The sequence below is a fragment of the Maniola jurtina genome, chromosome 27 (assembly GCF_905333055.1).
Source record: "Maniola jurtina chromosome 27, ilManJurt1.1, whole genome shotgun sequence".
Lineage (NCBI taxonomy): Eukaryota > Metazoa > Arthropoda > Insecta > Lepidoptera > Nymphalidae > Maniola > Maniola jurtina.
Genome location: NC_060055.1, coordinates 5759559 through 5786476, shown reverse-complemented (window position 1 = coordinate 5786476; position 26918 = coordinate 5759559). Strand labels below are relative to the sequence as shown.

The window sequence follows — 26918 nt, the reverse complement described above, 5'->3', positions numbered from 1 at the left end:
AAGAAAACCTACAGGGTACTTCCCGTTGACCTAGAATCATGTTTGGCAAGTAGGTAGGGCTTATAGCACAAGAAAAGGAAAAAACCGTGAATTTGTGGTTACATCACTGAAGCCCTCATATTAATACTTATACTGTTGTGTTCACAAAAAATTAATTTACTAAATCACATATACATGGCGCAGTCCGTCATTAACTTGCAGTGTTCTGAATAAAAGTGCTAGGTATTCTTTGGTCCAAATCGCACTTGCCCGGTTTTTTTTAAATTGAAATATTAGAGATAATGAATAGACGATCGTATACTAACCTCACTATTTCACCGTAGAAATATACAACTTCACGCAACTACGCCTATACACTATATCTAGCACTAACATCGATATAATATAATCAAGTATATATATAATACAACGAAAAAATTGGACCAATCAAGAACTAGAGAAGGCAAGTATTATTAGAATCTTCTAGAATGTAGAAGTTGGTAGTTAAAGCTTTTAGAACCCCCACTGTAAACGGATTGGGTGTTTTATAGTTGGTAAGCTCGCTTTCTTTTTAATTTTAAGGTTTTTTATAGTGTCGCTTTCAGTGTTTCGCTTTGGACGGCTGGTGTAGGATAGCATTGTTGCGTTTTGTGCTGGAATTTCCAAAATTCGTTGTTGGGGTCACTTTATCTTGTGCTTCTTTGCGTTGGTCGCATCCATTTATCTGTAACAAAGAAAAGAAAATGCTAATTTTCACTATCATCATCATTATAACCAATGATTTAGTGAAGTGGTGATAGTTACCACCTTACTGGCAAAGCCATACCGCCAAGTGATTTAGCGTTCCGGTACGATCCCGTGCATAAACCGATATCGGGGTATGTGGTGATAAAACTGCCAAGTTAACCCGCTTCCATCTTAGACTGCATTATCACTTACCACCAGGTGAGATCGCAGTCAAGGGCTAACTTGTAATCGAATAAAAATAAAAGTCAATAATTTAAGGAACCCTAAAACTGCCGTTTCGCATAACTTCCGATGGTTCCGTGGGGCGCGGTTACCTATCAACTCGCGATCACGGTTCTGAAGGCTAATGTAGCTTGAGAAGCAACATTTTATGCTTATCTAGACTAGTGATTCACGGTAATTTGACACGGTTCCATTGTAGCACGTCACGACGAAAATATCGCACGTCTTAATAAGACTCATTCATTATTTGTAGGTCCAGCTTTGGGAGCTGCAAAAGCGCAGCGTTGGGAGAGCCCTTTAAAAATTTTTAGGAAATTACATTGATTTTTATGGACAACTCAAGCTTGACCAAAAAATTGACTATGCCAAAATGATTTTCACAAAAAAAGACCTAAAGATTCCTAAGTCAGTCAGATTTCCCAATATTGTCTCAGTTTAAAAAAAAAAACTGTATAATTTATCATTATTTATTTTCGAGTAGATTGCTATAAGATAATGTTCCTGGGTAGCAGCACAATTTACCCTATGCAATAACTATACGCTATAACAAATAAGTCATATCTTCTTCAGTCATTCTCCAACGTCAATAATTCGACGTGTGCAAATGGAAACGGAGCAACAACCCTGACCCAGTGCCTCTGTCAAGTTCATGCCTACGCCTATGCGTCACTGAGTCACCGCGATTTACCGCGATTACGCGAACATAGGTTCTAGTGCTATTTTTTTTTTTAATAAAAAATATCGAGCAAACGAGCTGGCGGGTCACCTGATGTTAAGTGATTACCGCCGCCCATGAACATTTGCAGCACCAGGGGTACCCCCGATGCGTTGCCGGCCTTTCAGGAATTTGTCGGTTCGCCCTTTGAATAACCCCATGTTGTAATCTAGTAGGAACACCGCCGATGGGAGTTAATTCCACAGTTTGCATGTGCGTGGAAAAAAGGATCTGGTACAACGGGCGGTCGAAGTGCACCAGGCACCCAGGTGAGGGTGAATTGCTTGCGGTGGCGTGCGGTACGGTTGTAGACAAGTGTAAATTAAAAATTTATAACACCCCCGACAAGTGAAGGTTACAGTAACTAGAAAAGAGCTGATAACTTTCAAACGGTTGAACCGATTTTCTTGGATTATAGCTAGGAACACTCTCGATCAAGTCACCTTTCAAACAAAAAAAAAAACTAAATAAAAATCGGTTCATTAGTTTAGGAGCTACGATGCCACAGACAGATACACACGTCAAACTTATAACACCCCTCTTTTTGGGTTTGGGTAAAAGGGTATTTAAAACGCAGGTTTCCACACGATTTAAGCAAATCCGCTTAGCTCCGAAAAGTTAGAGGTCCGTAGCCGGGATCGAATCTTGGACTCCTACAATAGGAGGCCGTCATCTTAACCACTGCACTATCACCGCTTCTACAATCATACATTATTATGTAAATACATAGGTATTCCATACGACCTTGCCCCAGCCTTTACTTAGGTCGTTTAGATGTATCGGATAGCCGCGAGCGTAGCAGTCTACGGGGAAATCCGTAGCATGCAAGCTACGAGCTGCTACGCCAAGGGCAAAGCCAGGGTATAAAGATAAACTAGGTATATATCAAAGCATTCGCAAAGTCCGTGACTTTGAAAAATGTAACTTGTAAGTTTATGTTACCTTGGCGTTTACGATTTAATGTATGTATACAGGGTGGAATTTTGTAATGCCACCTGAAGGGAAAGTACTGTTAATACTGTATACAGGGTGTTTGGTAATTAGTATGTAATGAAAAAAAAATTAATTTGGACTTACATATTATAACTTCAATGAGTCAAGTTAAAGCTCTTTAACTTAACTGTTTACTTATGTATCTAAGAAAGGAGTCTGCATTACAAACACGTACAAATTGCAACCGTCTTATCGAAATAGTAATTCGTCATTTTAATGGATAAATGACGTCAATAATAATTATTAATTACTAACATAAGTAAACAGATGGATCTTTGAGCTAAAGAGCTTTAACTTGACTCGTTCAATTTATAAGTCCAGATTTCATGGTTATCCTTTCATTTCATTTATCAAGTTTCTTAGAGAGATTTGATCCTTATAATTGATTCTATCGATCTATGCAATAAAAGTACAGGTTGTAATTTTCACAGATTTTAGTCGGTTCGATTCCCGGGTGTGGCAAGCGAATTTTCGAAAATCTTTGAATGCAGTTTTCTTTCTATTCAAAAATAAAGGAATGTTTTCTTTCAGTAAAATTTTCTACCTACAGTATTAGTACTTTCCCTTCAGGTGGCATTACGAAATTCCACCCTGTATAGGTATTGCCGAAGAAGTTCCTGTACCTATAGAATTAGAAGCCTATTTTAATTTATAAATACATACTTGTAGGTATATTATATAATTTTATATAATATAACATAACATCTTTTTTTTTCATGAATACTGTCGATCTTTGCTGTACCTATTCTACTCCCTTTACAACCTCTCGCACCGCCAAGGGTCACTGGTAGAGATCTCTTATAGAGATAAGTGCTTCACTGTCCACTTTTTCTTTCTTTCTGCTATTCCGAAGAAAATTTTAAAAAGAGTAAGTTTCTTTTTTTTTTTCTCTCTCGTCTGGCTTTACAAAGATTAGCCAATGTCAAGTTTGTAGTTATTTGTAACAAGTTAGTTAAACTATACAAGTATGGACCCCGTCTGTGCCGGCGCTCGCCGACATACTCACGGCACCCCACTGGTTTCCAGTCAGTTTTAACAAAAAAAAAACACTCCAAAAAGTCACAACACGCGCGCCAGCAAACGCCACCACAGACGAAGTCTCAAAAGAGTAAGTAGACTTTATACTTTGATGTAAGATTTTATCTGTTTGGCGCGGACTATATAACTGATAATCACACTAATATTATAAAGGCGAAAGTTTGTATGTGTGTGTGTGTGTGTGTGTGTGTGTGTGTGTGTGTGTGTGTGTATGTTTGTTACTCCTTCACGCAAAAACTACTGGACGGATTGGGCTGAAATTTAGAATGGAGATAGATTATACTCTGGATTAGCACATAGGCTACTTTTTATCCCGGAAAATCAAAGAGTTCCCACGGGATTTTTAAAAAACTACATCCACGCGAACGAAGTCGCGGGCATCAGCTAGTTAATAATAACTAGCCGATGCCCGCGACTTCGCCCGCGTGGAATCAGGTTTTTGAAATCCCGTGGGAATTCTTTGATTTTCTGGGATAAAAAGTAGCCTATGTGCTAATCCAGGATATTATCTATCTCCATTCTAAATTTCAGCCAAATCCGTCCAGTAGTTTTTGCGTGAAGGAGTAACAAACATACACACACACACACACACACACACACACACACACACACACACACACACACACACACACACACACACACACACACACACACACATACAAACTTTCGCCTTTATAATATTAGTGTGATATTGTCCTACATATTATGTCAGATAGCGCTCAGTGTCCTCAATAAGGGATGTAAAGGGAGGGTTGTAAACTGGTCAGTCGAGTTTATTTTAGGGTAAGGGTTAGCACCAATATAGGGACACTAACTGAGATGCACAAAAATTTGGAGTTGGCAAGTAGGTGATTACTTTGATATAACTTAGACTTATTTGAGGGAGATTCTTCTTACTTAAAATTTAAAAAAAAACTGGCCAAGTGCATGTCAGACTCGCGCACCGAGGGTTCTGTACTCGGGTATTTTTTCCGACATTTTGAACGATAAATCAAACGCTATTATGCATGAGAATAAATAAAAATCTGTTTTAGAATGCACAGGTAAAACCATTTCATATTATACGTCACTTGGTATACTTATCTTACTTTGAAAATAGAAACACATTTTTTTGTTAGGTAACCACAAATTCACGGTTTTCCGATTTTTTCGTTTACTTGTGCTATAAGACCTACCTACCTGCCAAATTTCATGATTCTAGGTCAACGGGAAGTATACCCTATAGGTTTCTTGACAGACACGACGGACGGACGGACGGACAGACAGACAGACAGACAGACAACAAAGTGATCCTATAAGGGTTCCGTTTTTCCTTTTGAGGTACGGAACCCTAAAAATTGGCACGTAGGTAGGCCCTGACTCGCACTTGGCCGGTTTTTTATTCCGTTTTTCACTAACAATTCGATGCTGCTATTAATTTTTTTGGGAAAAAGTCAGCGTATGAAGCATCTTTTTGCTCCCAGGAGATGCTAAACGTATAATTTTTTAAATTTAAATTAAATTCAAAATAGCACACTGAAGGTGAGCAATTTTGAGCAATTTTCTGTTTGAATCTCGATGCATCAACCTCCAATGTGCTATCATTGGACTGCGTAGGTCCTGGCCTACCACCTGGAGGATGCTGTTATCAGAGCCACGCAATCTTTCCCAGAAGGAAGATATCCGCGTCCTGATAACAGCAAAGAAATCGGGCATTCCCGCCTCGGCGAACATGCTCGATGCGCTGCAGTATCTTGGAAGCTTCATAAGGATGCGGTATATAATACCGCGTCCATTGCACCCTACCCTTTATTACATCTAGTGCATCTCAAACTAAAACCGGTGAAAAGCTAGGTCCGGATGGAACCGGTCGTATTGTTTGACCTAACGACGCTACTGCACGACATCTGCCATTGGTAATCTCTATTCGCTACATCGCTTTGTTCGTCGTCGAGTTCGTTAGCGAATTATATTTGAAACTAGCCGATGCCCGCGACGACTTAGGTTTTTCGAAATCCCGTGGGAACTCGTTGATTTTCCGGGATAAAAAATAGCCTATGTGCTAATTCAGGATATTATCTATCTCCATTCCAAATTTCAGCCAAATCCGTCTAGTAGTTTTTGCGTGAAGGAGTAGCAAACATACACACACACACACACACACATACACACAAACTTTCACCTTTATAATATTAGTGTGATCTAAACATAAACGCTGTAAGCTAAAGTACTTATGACTACTTCATGATCAACCCATTTCCGGCACACTACTGAGTACGGGGTCTCTTCTCAGAGTGAGAAGGGTTTCTGCCATAGTCTTACGCTGGCCTGGCAATGCGAATTGGCATACTTCACGTACCTTTGAGGATAATATGGAGAACTCTCAGGCATGCAGGTTTCCTCAAATGTTTTCCTTCACCGTTAAAGCATATGACATTTAATTTTTTAAAACGCACCTAACTGTTAAAAGTTAGAGGTGCGTGCCCGAGATCGTACCCCCAATTTCCGATTTAAATTCAAAATATTTTTATTCAATTAGACTTTTACAAGTTCTTTTGAATCGTCAAAAGCATCTACCTATTAGGAGCCGGACGTTCTAACCACTAGGCTATCACAGCGTTTGACTACTATTTTTATTTATTTATAGACTATCGTGAACAGCTGTGATAGTGATAATAAAAAGAGTATCCGGCAATGATTGTTTTGGGCTTCTTCTCAGACTAGGGCTCGTTTGGAACCTAAGCGAGGCTGTTTCCTCTTACAGAATAGCACCGCTGGTCAAACAGTCCACACATTAACCACGGCTGAGCGCTCGCGTTTTAGCAGCTTTATAAATAACTTCTATAAATAACCCCCATGTTAAACATTCAACCGGCGCGGCTTCATTTATTGCTACAGGGAAAAGTTTCTCATCATGATCGACCCATCGCCGGCATACTACGGAGTACAGGCATACTTCATTCATCATCATCATCATCATCAGCCTTTGGACATCCACTGTTGGACATAGGCCTTCCCTATAGAGCGCCACCACACCCGGTCCTCAGCCTTCCTCATCCAGCCACTTTCCGCCAGCCGCTTTATATCGTCGGTCCATCGTGCTGGAGGGCGTCCCACACTACGCTTGCTTAAACGCGGTCTCCACTCAAGGACTTTCCGGCTCCAACGGCCATCGCCTCTACGACAGGCATGGCCTGCCCACTGCCACTTCAGCTTGCTAATAGTTGAATATTATATACTAGAGGATGCCCGCGACTTCGCCCGCGTGGATTTAGGTTTTAAAGATCCCGTGGGAATTATTTGATTTTCCGGGATAAAATGCCTATGTCAATTACAGCAACGCAAGCTACCTCGGTACCGAATTTCCTACAAATCGGTTAAGCGGATGGATTTTTAGGAATCCCTTAGGAACCCTGATTTTCCGGGATAAAAAGTAGACTATATCCGTCCCCGGGATATAAGCTAACCCTGTACCAAGTTCGGTCTCAGAATCGGTTAAACTGTTGGGCCGTGAAAAGGTAGCAGACAGACAGACAGACACACTTTCGCATTTATAATATTAGTATGGATTAATAGATAATGAGTAGGTATTCAGTCAGGTAGAGCATATACCGAGTCCTGCATCTGATATCGACCGGGGAATATAGGTCACCCGTGTCCCCGGACGAACCTAGATTTAACTATTTTCAACCCTTTGTTATGAGTTATGACCTGCCACAATCACACTTATAATGGCGAAAGTTTGTGTTTGTGTATGTGCGTATGTTCATTCAATTCAATTCAATTCAAAATATTTTTATTCAATTGTTATTTAACAAGTGCTTTTGAATCGTGAAAATAATCTACCACTGGTTCGGAATGCCGTTCCTACCGAGAATAACCAGCAAGAAACTCGGCGGTTGCTCTTTTTTAGTATTAAAGTAGTAAAGTAGTAAAGAAGTATTCAATTCACAATAATATGCCTTATTACTCTCTATTACTATTATTATTACTCTTTTACTCGAAAACCACTGGTCAGGTTTGGTTGAAAGAATGGAAGTGGATTATACCATGGATAATTTATGGCCGCGAATTTTTCTACATAAATATTTAACCCCCATTTTACTCCGTTAGGGGTTGAATTTTCAAAAATACTATCTTAGTAGATGTCTACGTCATAATAGCTATCTGCATGCCAAACAGCCCGATCCGTCCAGTAGTTTGAGCTGTGCGTTGATAGATCAGTCAGTCAGTCAGATATACTTTTTAGATATTAGTGGTCGATGAATCTGTCTGGTGGGAGGCTTCGGTCGTAGCTTAGGTAGCAGCCTAGCGACAAAGTCGAGAAACAGGTCGCTGTTACTATCGACCACGCAATGTAGGTCACACGCGCCCCGGACAAGGACCATTGAACTGTTCAAAATTGTTTTTAAACTTTTTGACCTTAGACAGTTCCCCTGACTCGTTAGTGAGTATTATCATCATCATCATCTCAACTAGTCTTCCAAATCAAAAACTATTACATTTCCAAATCAAAAACTATTACACATAAAAATAAATAAAAATCAGTTTTAGAATGTACAGGTAAAGCCCTTTCATATGATACCCCACTTGGTATAGTTATCTTACTTTGAAAATTAAAACACGTTTTAAGTTTTTTTTTAAATGATGTAAGCACACATTCGCGGTTTTTAGATTTATTCCTGTATTTGTGTTAAAAGTCCTACCTACCTGCCTTATGATTCTAGGTCAACGGGAAGTACACTATAGGTTTCTTGACGGACACGACGGACAGACAGACAGACAACAAAGTGATCCTATAATGGTTCCGTTTTTCCGTTGAGGTACGGAACCCCAAAAATTATTTTTAAGAATAATTTTTGAATTTTTTTTTTTGAGTTGTATTCTGGACTTGAACTCGGGACTTCATGATCTGCAACGGTAAAAGCTAACCAATAAACCAAGGAGACAGTTAAACACATATTTCAATCCAAAGATGATTCATCCTCGATTTAATAAACCCCATAAAGCCTATAAAGTAATGGCCACCTATTAGGTATAAGTGTACGCCAATTTACGCCTTATCCTAACAACTATAAGGGTCTAAATCCCGTAAAGTAATGACTGAAACTTTCAGCAAATATGGTGCGGGTTGAAATAGACTTTATTACGTTGGATCAAGGTTGTTTTTCGGTTATTTAAAAGGTGAGTCATCCAAGGCCGGTCATTCGACTCTCAGGGTCAGATATGATTGTTAATGTTGTTAATGTAACCTTGTAAGACCTAGGTTCAGAACTGATTGAAAGCTTTAGGTATGCAAGAAAAACCAAAAAATCATAATATTCATTAATAAAAGCAGGCGTTAGTTTTCGAAGTCCATAATACACAAACACAAGGTACGACAAGTGTAAATTAAAAATGTATAACACCCCCGACAAGTGAAGGTTACAGTAACTAGAAAAGAGCTGATAACTTTCAAACGGCTGAACCGATTTTCTTGGATTATAGCTAAGAAGTAAGAACACTCTCGATCAAACCACATTTCAAACAAAAAAAAAACTAAATTAAAATCGGTTTATTAGTTTAGGAGCTACGATGCCACAGACACACAGATACACAAGTTAAACTTATAACACCTCTCTTTTTGGGTCGGGGGTTAAAAAGTTTAATTTGCTGGTACAACCCGCCAAACCAGACCGATCTGTACCTATGGCGTGCAGTAGATATGCACCGCCCGCCCTATACCGCTACAATCAATACAATGATTCAGAAAAAAACCGGCGAAGTGCGAGTCAGACTCCCGCATCGAGGGTTCCGTACTCGGGTATTTTTTCGACATTTTGCAGGATAAATCAAAAACTATTATTCATAAAAATAAATAAAAATCTGTTTTAGAATGTACAAGTAAAGTCCTTTCATATGATACACTCGGTATAGTTATGTTACGGCCGGTTCACACATGTCTCCGTTTTACTGTTCCGTTTTATCGTGTACGTTTTTTTTTCGTCGATGGCGTACGTAGTTGTATGAGCGACTTCACACATGGCACAGTATTCTGTATACAGTAAAAAATATCGTTCCGTAAAAAAATTACATTCCGTTTTGTCATCGAATACTGGACGGACGGAACGGAAATATACGGATACGTAGAATTTTAACGGATAGATACTGTGTGCGTACAATACAACACGACAGCGTCCATCCTTGTAGAATAGCGGCGGTATACTGCGAGTTTTCTGTTCACACATCGCATCCAGTAATGACGGATCCGTTGAACGTTATACGGTGCCTATGTGTGAACAGAGCATAAATTTATGAAGTATCCGTTAAAAACGTACCAGTAAAACGGACTCCCATGTGTGAACGGGCCGTTACTTTGAAAATCGAAGCTACTTACCTACTAATTTATTTTTTCATGAACACAATTTTTTTTTGTGATGTAACCACAAATTCACGGTTGTCGGATCTTTCCTTTACTTTTGTGCTATAAGACCTACCTTCCTGTCTTTCATGATTGTGTTATATCAACGGGAAGTATCCTATAGGTTTTCTTGATAGACACGACAGTTGGACAGACAGACAAACAACGAAGTAGTCCTATAAGGGTTCCTTTTTTCTTTTTAAGGTAGGTACAGAACCCAAAAAACGCTATAAATTTGTTCCTTGTGAAATCGCAGCTATCATTATCATCGAAAAGTAGGTAAGCATAAGCGGGATATCTTTTTTTTTGTATGTTTATGAAACTCGCGGGATTTGTCTCAAAATAGTATTATTATAGTGTTGTAGTTTCATTTCTATTTTCCTATACGATAAGGTCGGTTTTCCCTCTACACTCTATCCCTTATCCCTTCACCGAATATATCACCAAAGGTTATTTAATTTTCGACTGTATTTTAATTACAATTAAGGTCGATATTAGATTGGTTTAGGATAATCCAGGGCGCGTGTGCGGTGCCCTAATGACCTGTATCCGGGATGCTTCGGGAACCGACGTTACCCGAATGGTTGACGGAGATTCACGAATATTTAAGCATCTTATCGAGAATAGCTCAGTATCGGTGGGGTGCAAGTCACAGAGGCGTAAAAGCACTGCTTACTCTAACTACTACTACTATTGTACTATTGTAATTTTCGTGAGCGCAAAAACCAACATTTTACCGGTTTATTAATTGACCAGTGGTCGCCCCACGGCGTTGCCCACGTGGAACCATACACTCATACACTGTACAAAATCTTGGTCTTTATAGGAATGGAACATCTCCTCTATATCGATCACTAGCCGATGCCCGCGACTTCGACCGCGTGGATTTAGGTTTTTTGAAATCCCGCGGGAACTCTTTGATTTTCCGGGACAAAAAGTAGCCTATGTGCTAATCCAGGATATTATCTATCTCCATTCTCAATTTCAGCCAAATCCGTCTAGTAGTTTTTGCGTGAAGGAGTAACAAACATACACACACACACACACACACACACATACAAACTTTCGCCTTTATAATATTAGTGTGAAGTGTGATGTGATGAGCTAGTTCATACTCCGACTAGCACTTGGCCGATTTTCGGGTGGCTGCGCCTACAACCTTTTTTTTTAAAAAAAAATATATTAGCCATGCTAATCGTGACTAATACTCCCCTTTCCCCTCCAATTAAGCGTAAAGCTTGTGCCAGGAGTGGGTACGACAATAGTGCAACGGGTGGGGTTTGAACCGCCGACCTTTCGGTATTCAGTCCGCTTCTCAACCGGTGAACTATCGAGGCTTTATGGAGGGCTGAATCCGCGGCTGTATAACTATTTGATTTTTACCAAGTTAATACTCGTAATTCCATCCCACTAATATTATAAAGGCGAAAGTTTGTATGTGTATGTGTGTGTGTGTATGTTTGTTACTCCTTCACGCAAAAACTACTGGACGGATTGGGCTGAAATTTAGAATGTAGATAGATTACATCCTGGATTAGCACATAGGCTACTTTTTATCCCGGAAAATCAAAGAGTTCCCACGGGATTCTTAAAAAACCTACATCCACGCGAACGAAGTCGCGGGCATCAGCTAGTTTCTTATAAATATACGATCATCGTTTACATATTCATATCGTAATTCGTAGTCTTCAGGAATGTCTGTGTGGCGTCGTTTCATTCAGATTTCAGCCGGTGACGTATTTCAGCCTTGCTGTATTTATATGCCAACGTTTATTTAAATACGATAGGTAGGTAGTGCGCTTCAGGAAATGCCGGGAATCATTGAGTCCAATTCAAACCTCACGAGTTTCCCTGAAAAGAGCAACCGCCGAGTTTCTTGCTGGTTCTTCTCGGTAGGAACGGCATTCCGAACCAGTGGTAAATTATTTGACGATTCAAAAGCACTTGTAAAAGTCTATTTAAATAAAAATTTATTCTATTCGATTCTGAAGGGTAAGTTTTTATTGGTTCCGTTCCGTACCTACCTCAAAAGGAAAAACGGAACCCTTATAGGATCACTTTGTAGACTGTCCGTCTGTCGTGTCTGTCAAGAAAACGTATAGGGTACTTCCCGTTGACCTAGAATCATGAAATTTGGCAGGTAGGTAGCTCTTATAGCACTAGTAAAGGAAAAAATCCGAAAACCGCGAATTTGTGTTCACATCACAAAAATATGAAACTTCATGAACAATAATTAGTATTTTCAACTTTAACTATACCAAGTGGGGTGTCATATGAAAGGGCTTTACCTGTACATTTAAAACAGAATTTTATTTATTTTTACCGCCGCCCGCGACTTCGCCGCGTGGATTTAGCTTTTTTCGAAATCCCGTGGGAACTCTTTGATTTTCTGGGATAAAAAGTAGCCTATGTGCTAATCCAGGATATTATCTATCTTCATTCCAAATTTCAACCAAATCCGTCCAGTAGTTTTTGCCTTTATAATATTAGTGTGATAGTTTATGATTTATCGTGCAAAATGTCGAAAAAAATACCCGAGTACGGAACCCTCGGTGCGCGAGTCTGGTTCGCACTTGGTTTTCTGATTTATTTTGCTTTATGCTTATTATACTTGAAGATTTATTTAAGCGCCAGAAATATTCAAAACAAACGCAATATTTAGTCACATTTTTTTTATGAAGCTTCGAAACTCCGGATCTCCGAACATTAAAATCCGACTCCGGACCAGCAAATTAGTCCGATTTTCAAGCCCTTCTATCGACTGCTGTTTTTTGAAATTGGAAACTTGGAGTCTGCTCAAACAAGTGAATGTTTCTGTAGGTAGAGGCTACATAATGTAGGTAGGCATGTGCTGTTTGATAGTGTACAGGAGTCAGGAATCTATCACTCCGCGCGCCGAGCGCTGACGGAGCGACGTCAAAGGGTATATTTATACGCGCAAATGTTACCCGTGACGTCACGCGCTTTCAGTTTATATCCGTTATGTTACAGCGCAAACTATGTTACCGGCGTATTAAAAAACTGTCTAGACATCATAAGATGGATGCGACGGGTCTGCCCGCGAAATTCAAATTTACTTGGTTTTTCGCAATTTGTAAACTAATACGACAAAGTAGGCTTATGGCACTTTAATTGCGACAATGGCAGTATCATTTTCACAGGTTTACATAAAAATCTTTACTTGAAAGGATTCAGTTTAAGAAATTAGCTCTAGCATCGACTAATTTGTGAGTTATAATCGATACTAGATCAAAATTCTTAAACTGGACCCTTTCAAGTAAAGATTTTTACATAAACCTGTGAGGATGATACCGCCATTGTCGCAATTAAAATGCCATAAGCCTACGTTGTCGCATTAGTTTACAAATTGCGAAAAACCAAATTAAATTTGAATTTCGCGGGCAGACCCGTCTCATGCCCTTTAAGCTGGCATTCTGATTACGGCAGTCATCATTCCTCATACGCATGGCTAAGGTTTGGAATGCTCTTCCGCGATATGTGTTTCCTACCAATTACAATCCGGGTATCTTTAAAACAAGAGTAAATTGGTATCTTCTATGTAAACGCGTCACATCTTAGGTCACATTATCACTTTCCATGAGGTGTGAATGAGCAATAAGCCTCTCGACTCTCAGTTTATACTCGTCGTTATAAGTCTAAATCCACGCGAACGGAGTCGCGGGCGTCAGCTAGTGTCAAATATACAGTGGACATGTCTATTATTATTGAATTTACTAAATTTGACATACATACATATGTACATAGTGAATTATGATTTGTACTTCAGATTATGTATAACATATAGAATCTTATCATTGGATCTGTAATTTGTCGGATTACAAGGTACTCTTTTGTAAAAAAATCCGGACTATAGGGGGTCTTAGGCAGTACTCTATAATCCGACAAATTCGATAGTTCGACAATGTCCTGCAAAACGTTTGTCGGATTACCGGGGGTCCACTGTATTGATATTGATACAAAGCAGAACATTTTGTAAAAGAAAACTTTTGTATTGTATCTACTTACTTTACATAACATATTTTTTCTTTTTAATATGAAATAGGTATTACGTTTGTAAAGGTTAGGATCTGCCCACGCTACGGTAAAGGTTAATCTTGTGTGGGCAATGTTACAGCTAATTAAATCCTACCTTTTTTGTATTCAGATACAAGTTAGCCCTTGACTGCAATCTCACCTGGTGGTTAGTGATGATGCAAAGATGGAAGCTGGCTAACCTGGAAGGGGTATGGCAGTTTTTATTAAACCCATACCCTTTTGGTTTCTACACGTCATTGTACCGGAACGCTGAATCGCTTGGCGGCAACACTTTACCGGAAGGGTGGTAACCAGCCACGGCCAAAGCCTCCCACCAGACCAGATCAGCAGAAATTATAAAATTCCGAACCCTTGCAGGAAATCGAACCCGGGACCTCCCGCTAATAAGATCACAGCGTTACCACTGGCGCCAGGGAGGTCGTCAAAAACTTACTGAGCGAGAAGGGTTTTTTTTTTATTTTTTATTTGCTAGAAAATGGTATAATATACGAGTACATTTTGGCCATAGTCCACCACGCTGGTCAAGTGTGGATTGTCAGACTTCACACACCTTTGAGAACATTATGGAGAACTCTGAGGAGTGCAGGTTTCCTCACGATGTTTATAATGATTTGACGATGATGAAATTTTTTTACAAGGTTCTGACAGGCGTAGACCTAGACCTGGCCGTAGACGAATATCCTGGCTTAAGAACCTTCGCCAGTGGTTCAATATGAGTGCAAGGTCACTGTTTAGGGCAGCGGTGAACAAAATCCAGTAATTATTGCCAGGAGATGACACTAGAAGAAAAATAAGGCCGCCTTTGTACACAATTGTTTTTTTCTGATTCTTCCTTTTGAGTTGTGTTCCTTTTCTTCATGTTTTGTGTGCAATAAAGATTTTATCTATCTAATAGTTCTGACAGACAGACGGACTATAGAGACGCGAACGAAGTCGCGAGCAAGATCTAGTGAAGAAATGAATAGAATTCAGTTCTTGGCTTATGGCTGTCAGCGGCCTACACGCTTTATTTCCTGAAATATGTAATGTAATTCCATTCTACGTTTAACCTAGATATGTCAGCTAAATAATTTTACATATACTGACCTTTGCGGGTATATTAAGGGCGTTATAGAGGTGTTTTTTTTTGTAGTAAAATAGCGAGAGTTTGCTCGTTATCATCATCATCTCAACTAGTCTTGAAATACTTAAATCAAGTGCATTACTTAATCACATTAATTTTTTTTAATGAAGCTTCGAAACTCCGGAACTCCGGATTTGGAACCCGACTTCGGAGCTGAAAATTAGTCCCTTTTTTTTAATAAAAATTAGCGAGCAAACGAACTGGCGGATCACCTGATGTTTAGTGATTACCGCCGCCCATGAACATTTGCAACACCAGAGGAACCGCTGTCGGCTTTTCAGGAATTAGTTGGTCCGCCCCTTGAATAACCCCATGTTGTAATCTAGTGGGAACACCGCCAATGGGAGTTGATTCCACAGTTTGCATGTGAAAATAGGATCTGGCACAACGGGTGGTCGAAGCGCACCAGGCACCCAGGTGGTGAGAATGAAATTGCTTGTCGTGGCGTGCGGTGCGTTTGTAGAAAAAGGAGGGTGGAATGTGGTCAAACAGCTCTTAAGAGTACTCCCCATTATAAAGGTGATAAAACACGCAAAAGAGAGCCTACATATCTGCGGTGCACCAAGCTTTCCAACGACCCAGTTTGTTTGGGATCGTCCACAAGTCGTGATAATGATAACTCAAAATTCAAAAAATTCTGTAAGAAACTAGAAAAAAAGCTGATAACTTTCAAACGGCTGAACCGATTTTCTTCGATTATAGCTAAGAACATTCTCGATTAAAGCCACCTTTCAAACAAAAAAAACTAAATTAAAATCGGTTCATTAGTTTAGGAGCTACGATGCCAGACAGATACACAGATACACACGTCAAACTTATAACACCCCTCTTTTTGGGTCGGGGGTTAAAAAGAGCTTTCAAACGGCTGAACCGATTTTCTTCGATTATCATCTTTCAAACAAAAAAAAAAAAACGAAATTAAAACCGGTTCATTCGTTTAGGAGCTACTACGCCACAGACAAATACACTGATACGCAGATACACACGTCAAACTTGTAACACCCCTGTTTTTGGGTCGGGGGTTAAAAATGCTGAGATGGGCATCATCTTATTCCTTTTGAGGTACGGAACCCTAATAAAACAATAATAACACTATTGGATTCGGTTGGCAAATGTGTCTGTCAGTCGTCAGAATAATGTAATAATAGTGTTAGCACGTCACCGCGTGGCTATTAGTTGGTCCAGTTACATCACTGCTTCGTATTTTGGCGGTCAATGTCGATTGAATAGGGATGGCCGGTGGATGGGCTAGCGATATCGATTTTTCAAGAATATCAGCCACGCTAATCATGACTAATACTCCCCTTTCCCCTCCAATTAAGAGTAAAGCTTGTGCCAGGAGTGGGTACTACAATAGTGCAACGGGTGGGATTTGAACCGCTGACCTTTCGGAATTCATCTCGCTCCTCAACCGTTGAGCTATTCAGGCTATAACAGGCTATATTGAGGATATTAACAATATCCGATAGCTATGCAGTTAGAAATTTTCAGATCCTTTGATCCAGGGCATCCAGTTCGGTTTGAGTTCATTTTAGAATGCCAATGGTGTATATGAGTAATGACATAATCCAACCATTAACAGGGCTCTCTCCGTCACTCGTTTCATACAATCGTAGTTCCAATTTCATTTGAATATTAAGCAAGCAAAGTCCATGAAATTTTGCAGACATATTCTAGAAACTAATATCTGTGTCTGTGGTGTTTTAGATTTTTCTAAAAATATGTAGTTTTAAAATTACAGGGGCTCAAAGATTTGTATGAAAATTTTTAAGACCGCGTAACTTTTAAACCGAATATTTTAACAGAAATCTGGAAAACCACAGACATAGATATTAGTTTCTAGAATATGTCTGCATTTCATGGACTTTGGTTGCTTAATATTCAAATGAAATTGGAACTACGATTGTATGAAACGAGTGACGGAGAGATCCCTCTTAAAGGCACGCGCTTTGTTGCCACCAGATAAAAGATTACTAAGAACCTTTTTTTAGGCAGCCAAAGAAACGCTCCTCTACTACCTGTTTCATAGACCTCACCTCAATACCAAGCGACATTCCAAGATATTTTATATTATAAAACTGGCAGTCAGTGGGGAAATTTAGGGTTATGTACCTCAAAAGGAAAAAAGGACCCTTATAGGATCACTTTGTTGTCTGTCTATCTGTCGTGTCTGTCATGAAACCTATAGGGTACTTCCCGTTGACCTAGAATCATGAAATTTGGTAGGTAGGTCTTATAGCACAAGCAAAGGTAAAAAGCGCTTGGGAAGGCCAATGTCCAGCAGTGGACGCAAACTGGCCGATCGATTGATTGAATCAATAAACAAGGAACATCACTATGATGTAAACAACACGTAAAATGGTATCGACAGATGCCCTGGCAGTGGGCGGTGGTTAATTTGAGACTAGAATCTATTATTCTCTATACTATTCAACTTTCTTTCAAATATCAGATGAACAATGATCCAGTAAATGATAAAAGAGCGTGGATTTGACCTGCAATTCGCTCCAGCAATGCGCGGGACTTCAATTGCTTTTATACATGGCATAATATTGTATATTAAATCTTTGAAAAGAGCAACCGCCGAGTTTCTTGCTGGTTCTTCTCGGTAGGAAAGGCATTCCGAACCAGTGGTAGATGCTTTTGACGATTCAAAAGAACTTGTAAAAGTCTAATTGAATAGAAATATTTTGAATTTTGAGTAATCTCTAACTCTCTCTTCTCTAATCTCGCTAACTGTATGTCCTGACAATTGTTTACACTTTACAGTTTACACGGATGCCGTTATGAAAGCAAGCTAACTTGGAAGGGAAGGGGCTAGGATTGCCACATGCCCCGTATTTTACGGGTCACCCCGTATTTCAGGGTATGATGATACAGAAACCCGTAATTACGAAAGTTAAATACGGGGTAAATAAAGCTGCCGTATGTTTTACTAATTCAGCCGGAGCTGGCTGGCGAAACCAAATCTTAACATTTTGTCCAGTAGAAAGTTTAGTAGGTATATTTGCTTTGTGCGGCAATGCGTGGACCAATACCCGCCGCCGAAACCGACTCAAATTTTATACTGTGAAGGCGGAATTACAAGTTAATGTAATTTTAAGTTACCATGCAAAGATTTTCATACATTTGTTTCACAAAATGAAGAACTTTTTAAAGCAGTTTCTTCAAAAAATACTTAAGTACTTAATAATAAAAATTGGTAGATCTATGTAAATCGACTAAATACGTGAGTATAGCCGTAACAATTTATACTTATAACACTGTCTCCCGTAAAAAAATATCTAAAACCCGTATTTTTGATGCTGATTACCCGTAAATCAAGAAGTGGTAGGTGGCAACGCTAGAAGGGGCCATTCTAATAATTAATTAATTACATAGTCCAATCCGCACTGGGCCAGCGTGGCAGACTATAGCCTAAACTCCTCTGTATAACATTCTGAGAGGAGAACTGTGCTCAGTAGTGGGCCGGCAATGGGTAGATCATGACAATTCGTTTGACCTCACTGGCACAGTGCTAAGCATTGCGGTCCTATTAATGAGAGGTCCTGGGTTCGATTCCCGGCAAGGGTTTGGAAATTCATAATTTCTAAATTTCTGATCTGGTCCGGTGGGAGACTTCGGCTGTGGCTAGTTGCCACCCTACTGGCAAAGCCGTGTCGCCAAGCGATTTAGCGTTCCGATACGATGCCGTGTAGAAACCAAAGGGGTTTAATAAAAACTACCATACCCCTTCCAGGTTAGCCCGCTTCCATCTAAGACTGCATCATCACTTACCACCAGATGAGATTGCAGTCAAGGGCTAACTTGTAACTGAGTTTAAAAAATATCTGACGCAAGCTCAATCCAATACCAGTAAATCAACTAATGTCACGATAAGGGTGGCATGAATCAGCTGTGACTAATCGACCTTTCACCTCACCTCACCATAGAAAGGTTATGGCGGTAAGCCACCATACAGTCATGGTTATCTTTACCATCTAGACATTTTGATCCTATGACAGCATTCATAGTTACCTAAGTTATTCATGCATATTATTAATACTAGTTTATGCCCACGACTTCACCCGCGTGGACTAGACAAATTTCAAATACCCTATTTTCCCCCTTAGGGGTAAAATTTTCAAAAATCCTTTCTTAGCGGATGCTAAGAAGAGCTCATAATAGCTCTGCATGTCAAATTACAAGTCATAAAAGTGGTAGATGCATTTGAGGATTCAAAAGTAAGTTAGTAAGTACTAAGTAGGTAAGTACCTATTTGTAAAAGTATAATTGAATAAAAAAATATTTTTATTTATTTTACGACTTATAAGGGTTCCGCTTTTCCCCCGAAATCTAAAAACGGAACCCTAAAGGTATAGTAGATATTATAAGTAATATTTTTATGTTCTTTCTATCTTTCAATACATGGTATATAAATAAAAGAAAATGGCAGGAAAATCCATGGTGTAATTTTACATGAGGAAAATAATTATATTGTGCATAATTATAGCTCATAGAGAGAGAGAGAGCCAGCGCGTGCTAAACCTTCGTTATTTTAAAAAACCGGCCAAGTGCGAGTTAGACTCGCGCACTGAGGGTTCCGTACTCGGGTATTTTTTCCAACATTTTGCACGACAAATCAAAAACAATTAAACATAAAAATAAATAAAAATCTGTTTTAGGATGTACAGGTAAAGCCCTTTCATATGATACTCCACTTGGTATAGTTACCTTATTTTGAAAATTGAAACACATTTTAATTTTTTTTTAAATGATGTAACCACAAATTCGGGGTTTTCAGATTTATTCCTGTACTTGTGCTATAAGACCTACCCACCTACCAAATTTCATGATACTAGGTCAACGGGAAGTACCCTATAGGTTTCTTGACAGACAGACAGACCGACAACAAAGTGATCCTTAGGGGTCCATTTTTCCTTTTGAGGTGCGGAACTCTAAAAAGGTGTAAAATGTCAAATTATAAAATATGATTTTTGCATTTTCTTCAGAATGGTATTAGAAATCACGCCACGCATAGCCAGACACTTATGGCAACCCTATGCCAGACACCATTAAAGTTTAAAAGTACAAGGTTGTCCTACAGGGGGTTACCACGATACTTCATGGCATGACGTGATTTCTAATACTATTCTGACGAAAATATAAAAAAATACATTTTATACTTTGATGTAATTTTTTTACGCCTTTTTTACCTGTTATGTCCCAAAGCCACCATAATCCAAACTTCATAATCACAGATCGATTCTTCCGGTGTTGGGGGCAATATGCAGAGAAACTTTCAGCGTTTGTAAAATAACGAAGGTCTGACATGCGCTGGCTCTTAGTCAATTAGGCACGTGTGTTGGTATGTCAGTCATTAGGCATGATTACATACTTCTAGCTTCTATAGCAATATATCACAGTCAAAAGGTTCTATTTATAACTTGGATAAAGAACTGGATTTATAACTAACTAGTCGATGCCCGCGACTTCGCCCGCGTGGATTTAGTTTTTTCGAAATCCCGTGGGAACTCTTTGATTTTCCGGGATAAAAAGTAGCCTATGTGCTAATCCAGGGTATAATCTATCTCCATTTTAAATTTCAGCCAAATCCGTCCAGTGGTTTTTGCGTGAAGGAGTAACAAACATACACACACACACACACACACACACACACACACACATACAAACTTTCGCCTTTATAATATTAGTGTGACTAGCGGCCCGCCCCGGCTTCGCACGGGTGGACACTACCACGAAAAATCCTATCTATTTTCCGGGATAAAATATAGCCTATACGGATTCGGAAGAATCCCTCTAAGTAATGGTAAAAGAAATTTTGAAATCGGTCCAGTAGTTTTTGAGCCTATTCAATACAAACATACAAAAATACAAAGGTTTCCTCTTTATAATATTAGTATAGATAGTATAGACTAGAAGCAGGTAACTATAAGAGCCGTGATAGCCTTGTGGTTAGGACATCTTCCTATTTGGGAGGTCGGGGGTTCAATCCCGGGCACGCACCTCTAACTTTTTAGGGTTCAGTGCCTCAAAAGGAAAAACGGAACCCTTATAGGATCACTTTGTTGTCTGTCTGTCTGTCTGTCTGTCCGTCTGTCTCTCCGTCCGTCTGTCTGTCTGTCCGTCTGTTCCTCCGTCCGTCTGTCTCTCTGGCTGTCCATCAGTCCATCTGCAATCTGCACTTGGCCAGCATGGTTTACTTTGGCCAATATTTACGGAGCAGACAATGGTGGGATATTTATTGTTCTCTATAAAGTTGTTGCAGTTTGAGAACAATGTGGATACCTCTTAGGGATGCAGGTTTTGACCTATGTTTTGTCTTTGTCACTCATATTTATTGGTATATGGTATATTTCATATTGGTCGACAGAGGTCTCTAGGCAGCAATCATATATTGTTAATAAGTAACCCTATAAATGCACCACCAGTTTTTGAAGCAGACTTATGGGTACAAGGAACCAAAAGCTTAATTTGCTATAATCCGCCAAACCAAAGAAATCTGTATGGTGCAACATGCACCGCCCGCCCCCTACTGATAAACATGCAGGAAAAGCCAGTCACCAAGCAAGCCACACGCACCACCACCACACAACACCACACAAATCCCAACACCACTCTACGCACGTTTCGCCCCGACACCGGAACATCCTCAGGAGATATAGACCTTACAGTGCCTAATTGCAATTAGGGATTGTAAGGTCTACATGGACTTCCGCAAACAAATGCCTGCTTCTATACTGGACTTATAGGTGGCAAGAGGTGCAATAAACTCTGCACCAACATATATGCATTAGTCTGTGCCGCTACTCACTACACATATTATTTGTCATACACACAAGCGTTCACTTCACTTTTTAACCCCCAACCCAAAAAGAGGGGTGTTATAAGTTTTACGTGTGTATCTGTGTATCTATCTGTGGCATTGTAGCTTTTGAACTAATGAACCGATTTTAATTTAGTTTTTTTTTTTTTTTGAAAGGTGGCTTGATCGAGAGTGTTCTTAGCTATAATCCAAGAAAATCAGTACAGCCCCTTAAGTTATCAGCTCTTTTCTAGTTACCGTAACCTTCACTTGTCGGGGGTGTTATAAATTTTTAATTTACACTTGTTAAAATACAATTGTATGAGCTTTGGCTGTCTGGAGTTTCATAATGTCTTTGTATTAATTAACTGTGAAAGAAAACATTGTGAGGAATCCAGCATGCCTGCTAGTCCACCTGAATGCTATCAAAGGTGTGCGAAATCTGCCAATCCACACTTGGCCAGGGTGGAGGACTATGAGCTAAACTCTTCATTCTGAGAGGAGACTTGTACTCCGTAGTGCGCCAGCGATCATGATGATGGTGAAACACATACTGATCTACAGACAATGCACAGCTTAAGCCAATGAAAAAAAAACCTTTGAATTTAGTTTACTACATGATCAGCATTGATAAAGAATTTTTTGCAAAGGCTTTTAGTATGAGGTCAGTATTAGGTGCATTGAGGATTTTTGCAAACCATGGACAATATAAGGTGAAGATTTAGGATGGAATATCTTATTTCCTGTTTATCATAATTAAAATAGCAAATTTTACCATTAGGTTGAAAGAATTTTTGCAAAAAGAAAATAAATGCCTAATATAACATTAGTGCCTATGCCAAATTCTTCAGGTTTTATATCAACTTTAATTTATATAACAAGAATTATTCAGTAATAATAGTAGAGTTAAAATACCAAATGTAATCACTAGGTTGAAATATTTTTTGCAAATAGAAAATAAATGCCTAATATTACATTAGTGCCTATGCCAAATTCTTCAGGTTTTACACCAGCTTTAATTAATAACGAGAATAATTCAGTAATAATAGTAGAAAGAAAGAAAGTAGGTACTTACGCAATTTTCTGCGTCTCTCCCAAACCAATCTATCACATCACCTTTGGAAGTAAATTTAGACCCTAATAGCAGTCCAAAATAGAAAACTGTAAGCACTAATCACTAAGGTGGAAATTCTACCACATTATGTCCATTGCACAGCCAGGAAAATACACAACACCAGTGCCTGGAAAATCGGGGGAAATCCTCCAAGATATTATTTTTTGCAGTGGAAATTGCGAAAATTCATATGTCTAAAACTACGGGAAATCACTTATGATCTACACTATTCGAAGAACACAATGGTCCGCGACGAAAAGACGCTCATGTCCGAAACTGGAGGCAACCACGTCCGCGTATTTTCACGAAATCAACTCGATTTTACGAATTCACAAAATAAAATGATATATGAATGACATTTTATTTTGACATGCGCAAAACGTCCGTCGCGAAAAATAGCTCCATCTGTTTCAGCTATATTTGCTATTTAGTTTTAGAAAAATGGTCGCGCTACGAAGCTTAGCAACTCACCACTAAACAACGTTTAAATAGTACAAAATGATGTAAATAGATGTCACTAGTAGATAAGAAATAACTACTGCTACTCAATACTAGATGGCGCTGATCGGAAAACTATTTGAGATTGAAACAGCCAGTCAAACCTAAGTAAAAAAAAACTAGGATAGAAAATTAATTATTTATTTTTTTAGCCGTCTTCACACAATGGTGCTGAAACGTGGACACTGACAAATGGCCTTGTTCACAAATTCAAAGTTGCTCAGCGGACAGCGAGCTATGGAGAGGGCTATGTTAGGAGTTTCCCTGAGGGATGAGATTTGAAATAAGGAGATCCGCAGGAGAACCAGGGTCACTGACATAGCCCAAACTATTAGCAAGCTGAAGTGGCAGTGGGCAGGCCATGCCTGTCGTAGAGGCGATGGCCGTTGGAGCCGGAAAGTCCTTGAGTGGAGACCGCGTATAAGCAAGCGTAGTGTGGGACGCCCTCCAGCACGATGGCCTGACGATATAAAGCGGCTGGCGGGAAGTGGCTGGATAAGGAAGGCTGAGGACCGGGTGTGGTGGCGCTCTATAGGGAAGGCCTATGTCCAACAGTGGACATCCACAAGCTGATGATGATGATGATAATTATTTTAGCTTACACGCTGAAACGATTTACAATTCAAATAAATCCGAGTGCGAAACTAACAAACAGTATTACCAAATCGTCGTGAAATTCTAATCGCGCCCATGATTTGTCCCAAAAATGGTAATTTTTACAACCTTGAATGACGAGACCGTTGATTTACAAACGACTAAGAAAATCTTGCTCTTATTGGAGAAGGTATTAACCAAGCCAAGTGATGTAGCGTTCCGGTACGATAGGATACCGATTAGAATATTAGAATATATTAGAATATATTAGAATATTAAAATACATATATTAGAATATGAGAATATAAGAATTATATTATTATAAATGCGGAAGTGTGTCTGTCTGTCTGTCTGTCTGCTATCTTTTCACGGCCCTACAGTTCAGCCGATTCTGACGAAATTTGGTACAGGGTTAGCTTATATCCCGGGGACGGACATAGGCTACTTTTATCCCGGAAAATCAAAGAGTTCCCACGAGAGTCCCAAAAATCCATCCGCTTAAGCGATTTGTATGTTTGGTACCGAGGTAGCTTGCGCCCCTGTTATTGACATAGGCAACTTTTTATCCCGGAAAATCAAACAGCTCCCACGGGATCTTTAAAAACCTCTAGTTATTTATAATTTTTGCTTACACGCTGAATCGATTTAAAATTCAAATAAATCCGAGTGCGAAACTATCAAACAGTATTACCAAATCGTCTTGAAATTCTAATCGCGCCCATGATTTGTCCCAAAAATGGTAATTTTTACAACCTTGAATGACGAGACCGTTGATTTACAAACGACTAAGAAAATTCTTGCTCTTATTGGAGAAGGTATTAACCAAGCCAAGTGATCTAGCGTTCCGGTACGATAAGATACCGATTAAAATATGGATTTATGCTCACCCATAGAATAAAATAGATATTTTTTTAACCCCCGACCCAAAAAGAGGGGTGATATATGTTTGACGTATGTATCTGTGTATCTGTCTGTGGCATCGTAGCTCCTAAACTAATGAACCGATTTTAATTTAGTTTTTTTTTTGTTTGAAAGGTAAGTGATCGAGAGAGTTCTTAGCTTTAATCCAAGAAAATCGTTTCAGCCGTTTGAAAGTTATCAGCTCTTTTCTAGTTACTGTAACCTTCACTTGTCGGGGATGTTATACATTTTTAATTTAGGTACACTTGTTTAGAATATAAACAGCTCGTAGCTTTAGTTTTAAGTTTACGTAATTAATTATCACTACTATATCAGAAAGTGTACAATATTATCCGATTTGTATAAATGCTTTGACTTTGATTTTGACTTTGATTATTTAAATGTTGTTTTTAAGTATAGCAATTTAGCATTGCTTTAACGGTGACAGACAATCTGCATAGGTACCTGAGAGTTCTTTTCTCTTCTAAGAGAGAGTAATGTTCTCAAATGTGTGTAAAGTCTGCTAATCTGCATTTGGCCAGCGTGGTAGACAATTACCTCTCTAATTCTGAGAGGAGAGTGAAGATCCATCCTCAGTAGTAGGTAAGGGTTGATGAAGATTGAAAAAAAATGGAATAATCAGTGCAAAATAGACAGACAGATATAGGTTTTAACTTTGGAGCTAGTACGGGTTTGATTCCTGGCAGGAATTTTGTCATTTCTAAATCCGTGGTCTCGTCTGGTGGGAGGCTTCGGCCGTGGCTAGTTACCCTACCGGCATAGCCGTGCTGCCAAGCGTTTTAGCGCTCCGCTACGATGCCGTGTAGAAACCAAAAGGGTAACCTATTGGGTTTAATAAAAACTACCATACCCCGTCCAGGTTAACCCGCTTCCATCTTAGACTGCATCGTCACTTACCACCAGGTGAGAGGGGCTAACTTGTATCTGAATAAAAAAACGGAACCTAAAAAAGAAATAAATAAGTATTTTCGCATAAAAAATCTTCGTAACTCATGGTAGAGTGATATAGTCCTTCTAAGAACCTCTTCAGGTATGTGTGACGTCATGTCGCCTCGCCTAGTCGAATGTCGTGAGCGTTTACATGACGTGACATTGATACGACACGACAGTGAAAAATGTTTTGTTAATTCCTCGATTTTCTGGGATAGCGTAGCGTTCATCTTTACCATTTTAGATAGTGTACCTAAAACGGTATACTTACTCGTAATTAAAATGGTATAGGTAGTGACTATGGATCTTTCTATAAAATTGATAGGTATTTATAGTTAAAACTTATATTATATCAGAGAATCGTGTCGGAATCTTGTCTTGGAGTTTAAATATCCTTTTCTAAAATGTACATTGTACTGCGCTGAGGTCGTAGAGTACAAACAACTTGTTCGTATATTCAATATCTGCATCCTTAACAACTCGCTGGCTCACTACTAAGCACGGGTCTCCTCTCAGAATGAGAAGGGGTTGGCCATAGCACAGCTTTACGATATGGATCGTCTGTCTGTCTGTCTGCTACCTTTTCATGGCCTAACAGTTTAACCGTTTCTGACGAAATTTGGTACACGGTTAGCTTATATCCCTGGGACGGACATAGGGTACCTTTTATTCCGGAAAATCAAAGGGTTCCCACGGGATTCCCAAAAACCCATCCGCTTAATCGATTGGTATGTTTGGTACCGAGGTAGCTTGCGTCAGGGGTAATTGACATAGGCAACTTTTATCCCGGAAAATCAAACAGTT

At 39.3% G+C, this 26918-nt stretch overlaps 1 protein-coding gene across 1 annotated transcript in view; it reads right to left on the bottom strand.

Annotated features, from left to right (window-relative positions):
• The window catches only part of LOC123879213 (R3H domain-containing protein 1), a 47722-nt gene extending 24145 nt beyond the window's left edge, over nt 1-23577 (bottom strand). Inside the window, exons 1-2 of the mRNA XM_045926825.1 lie at nt 23133-23577; nt 306-703 (exon numbers count right to left, since the gene is read on the bottom strand). The gene's annotated coding sequence lies outside the window, so the exon portion shown is untranslated. The remainder of the gene's footprint in view (nt 1-305; nt 704-23132) is intronic.
• Between the last annotated feature and the right edge of the window lie 3341 nt (nt 23578-26918).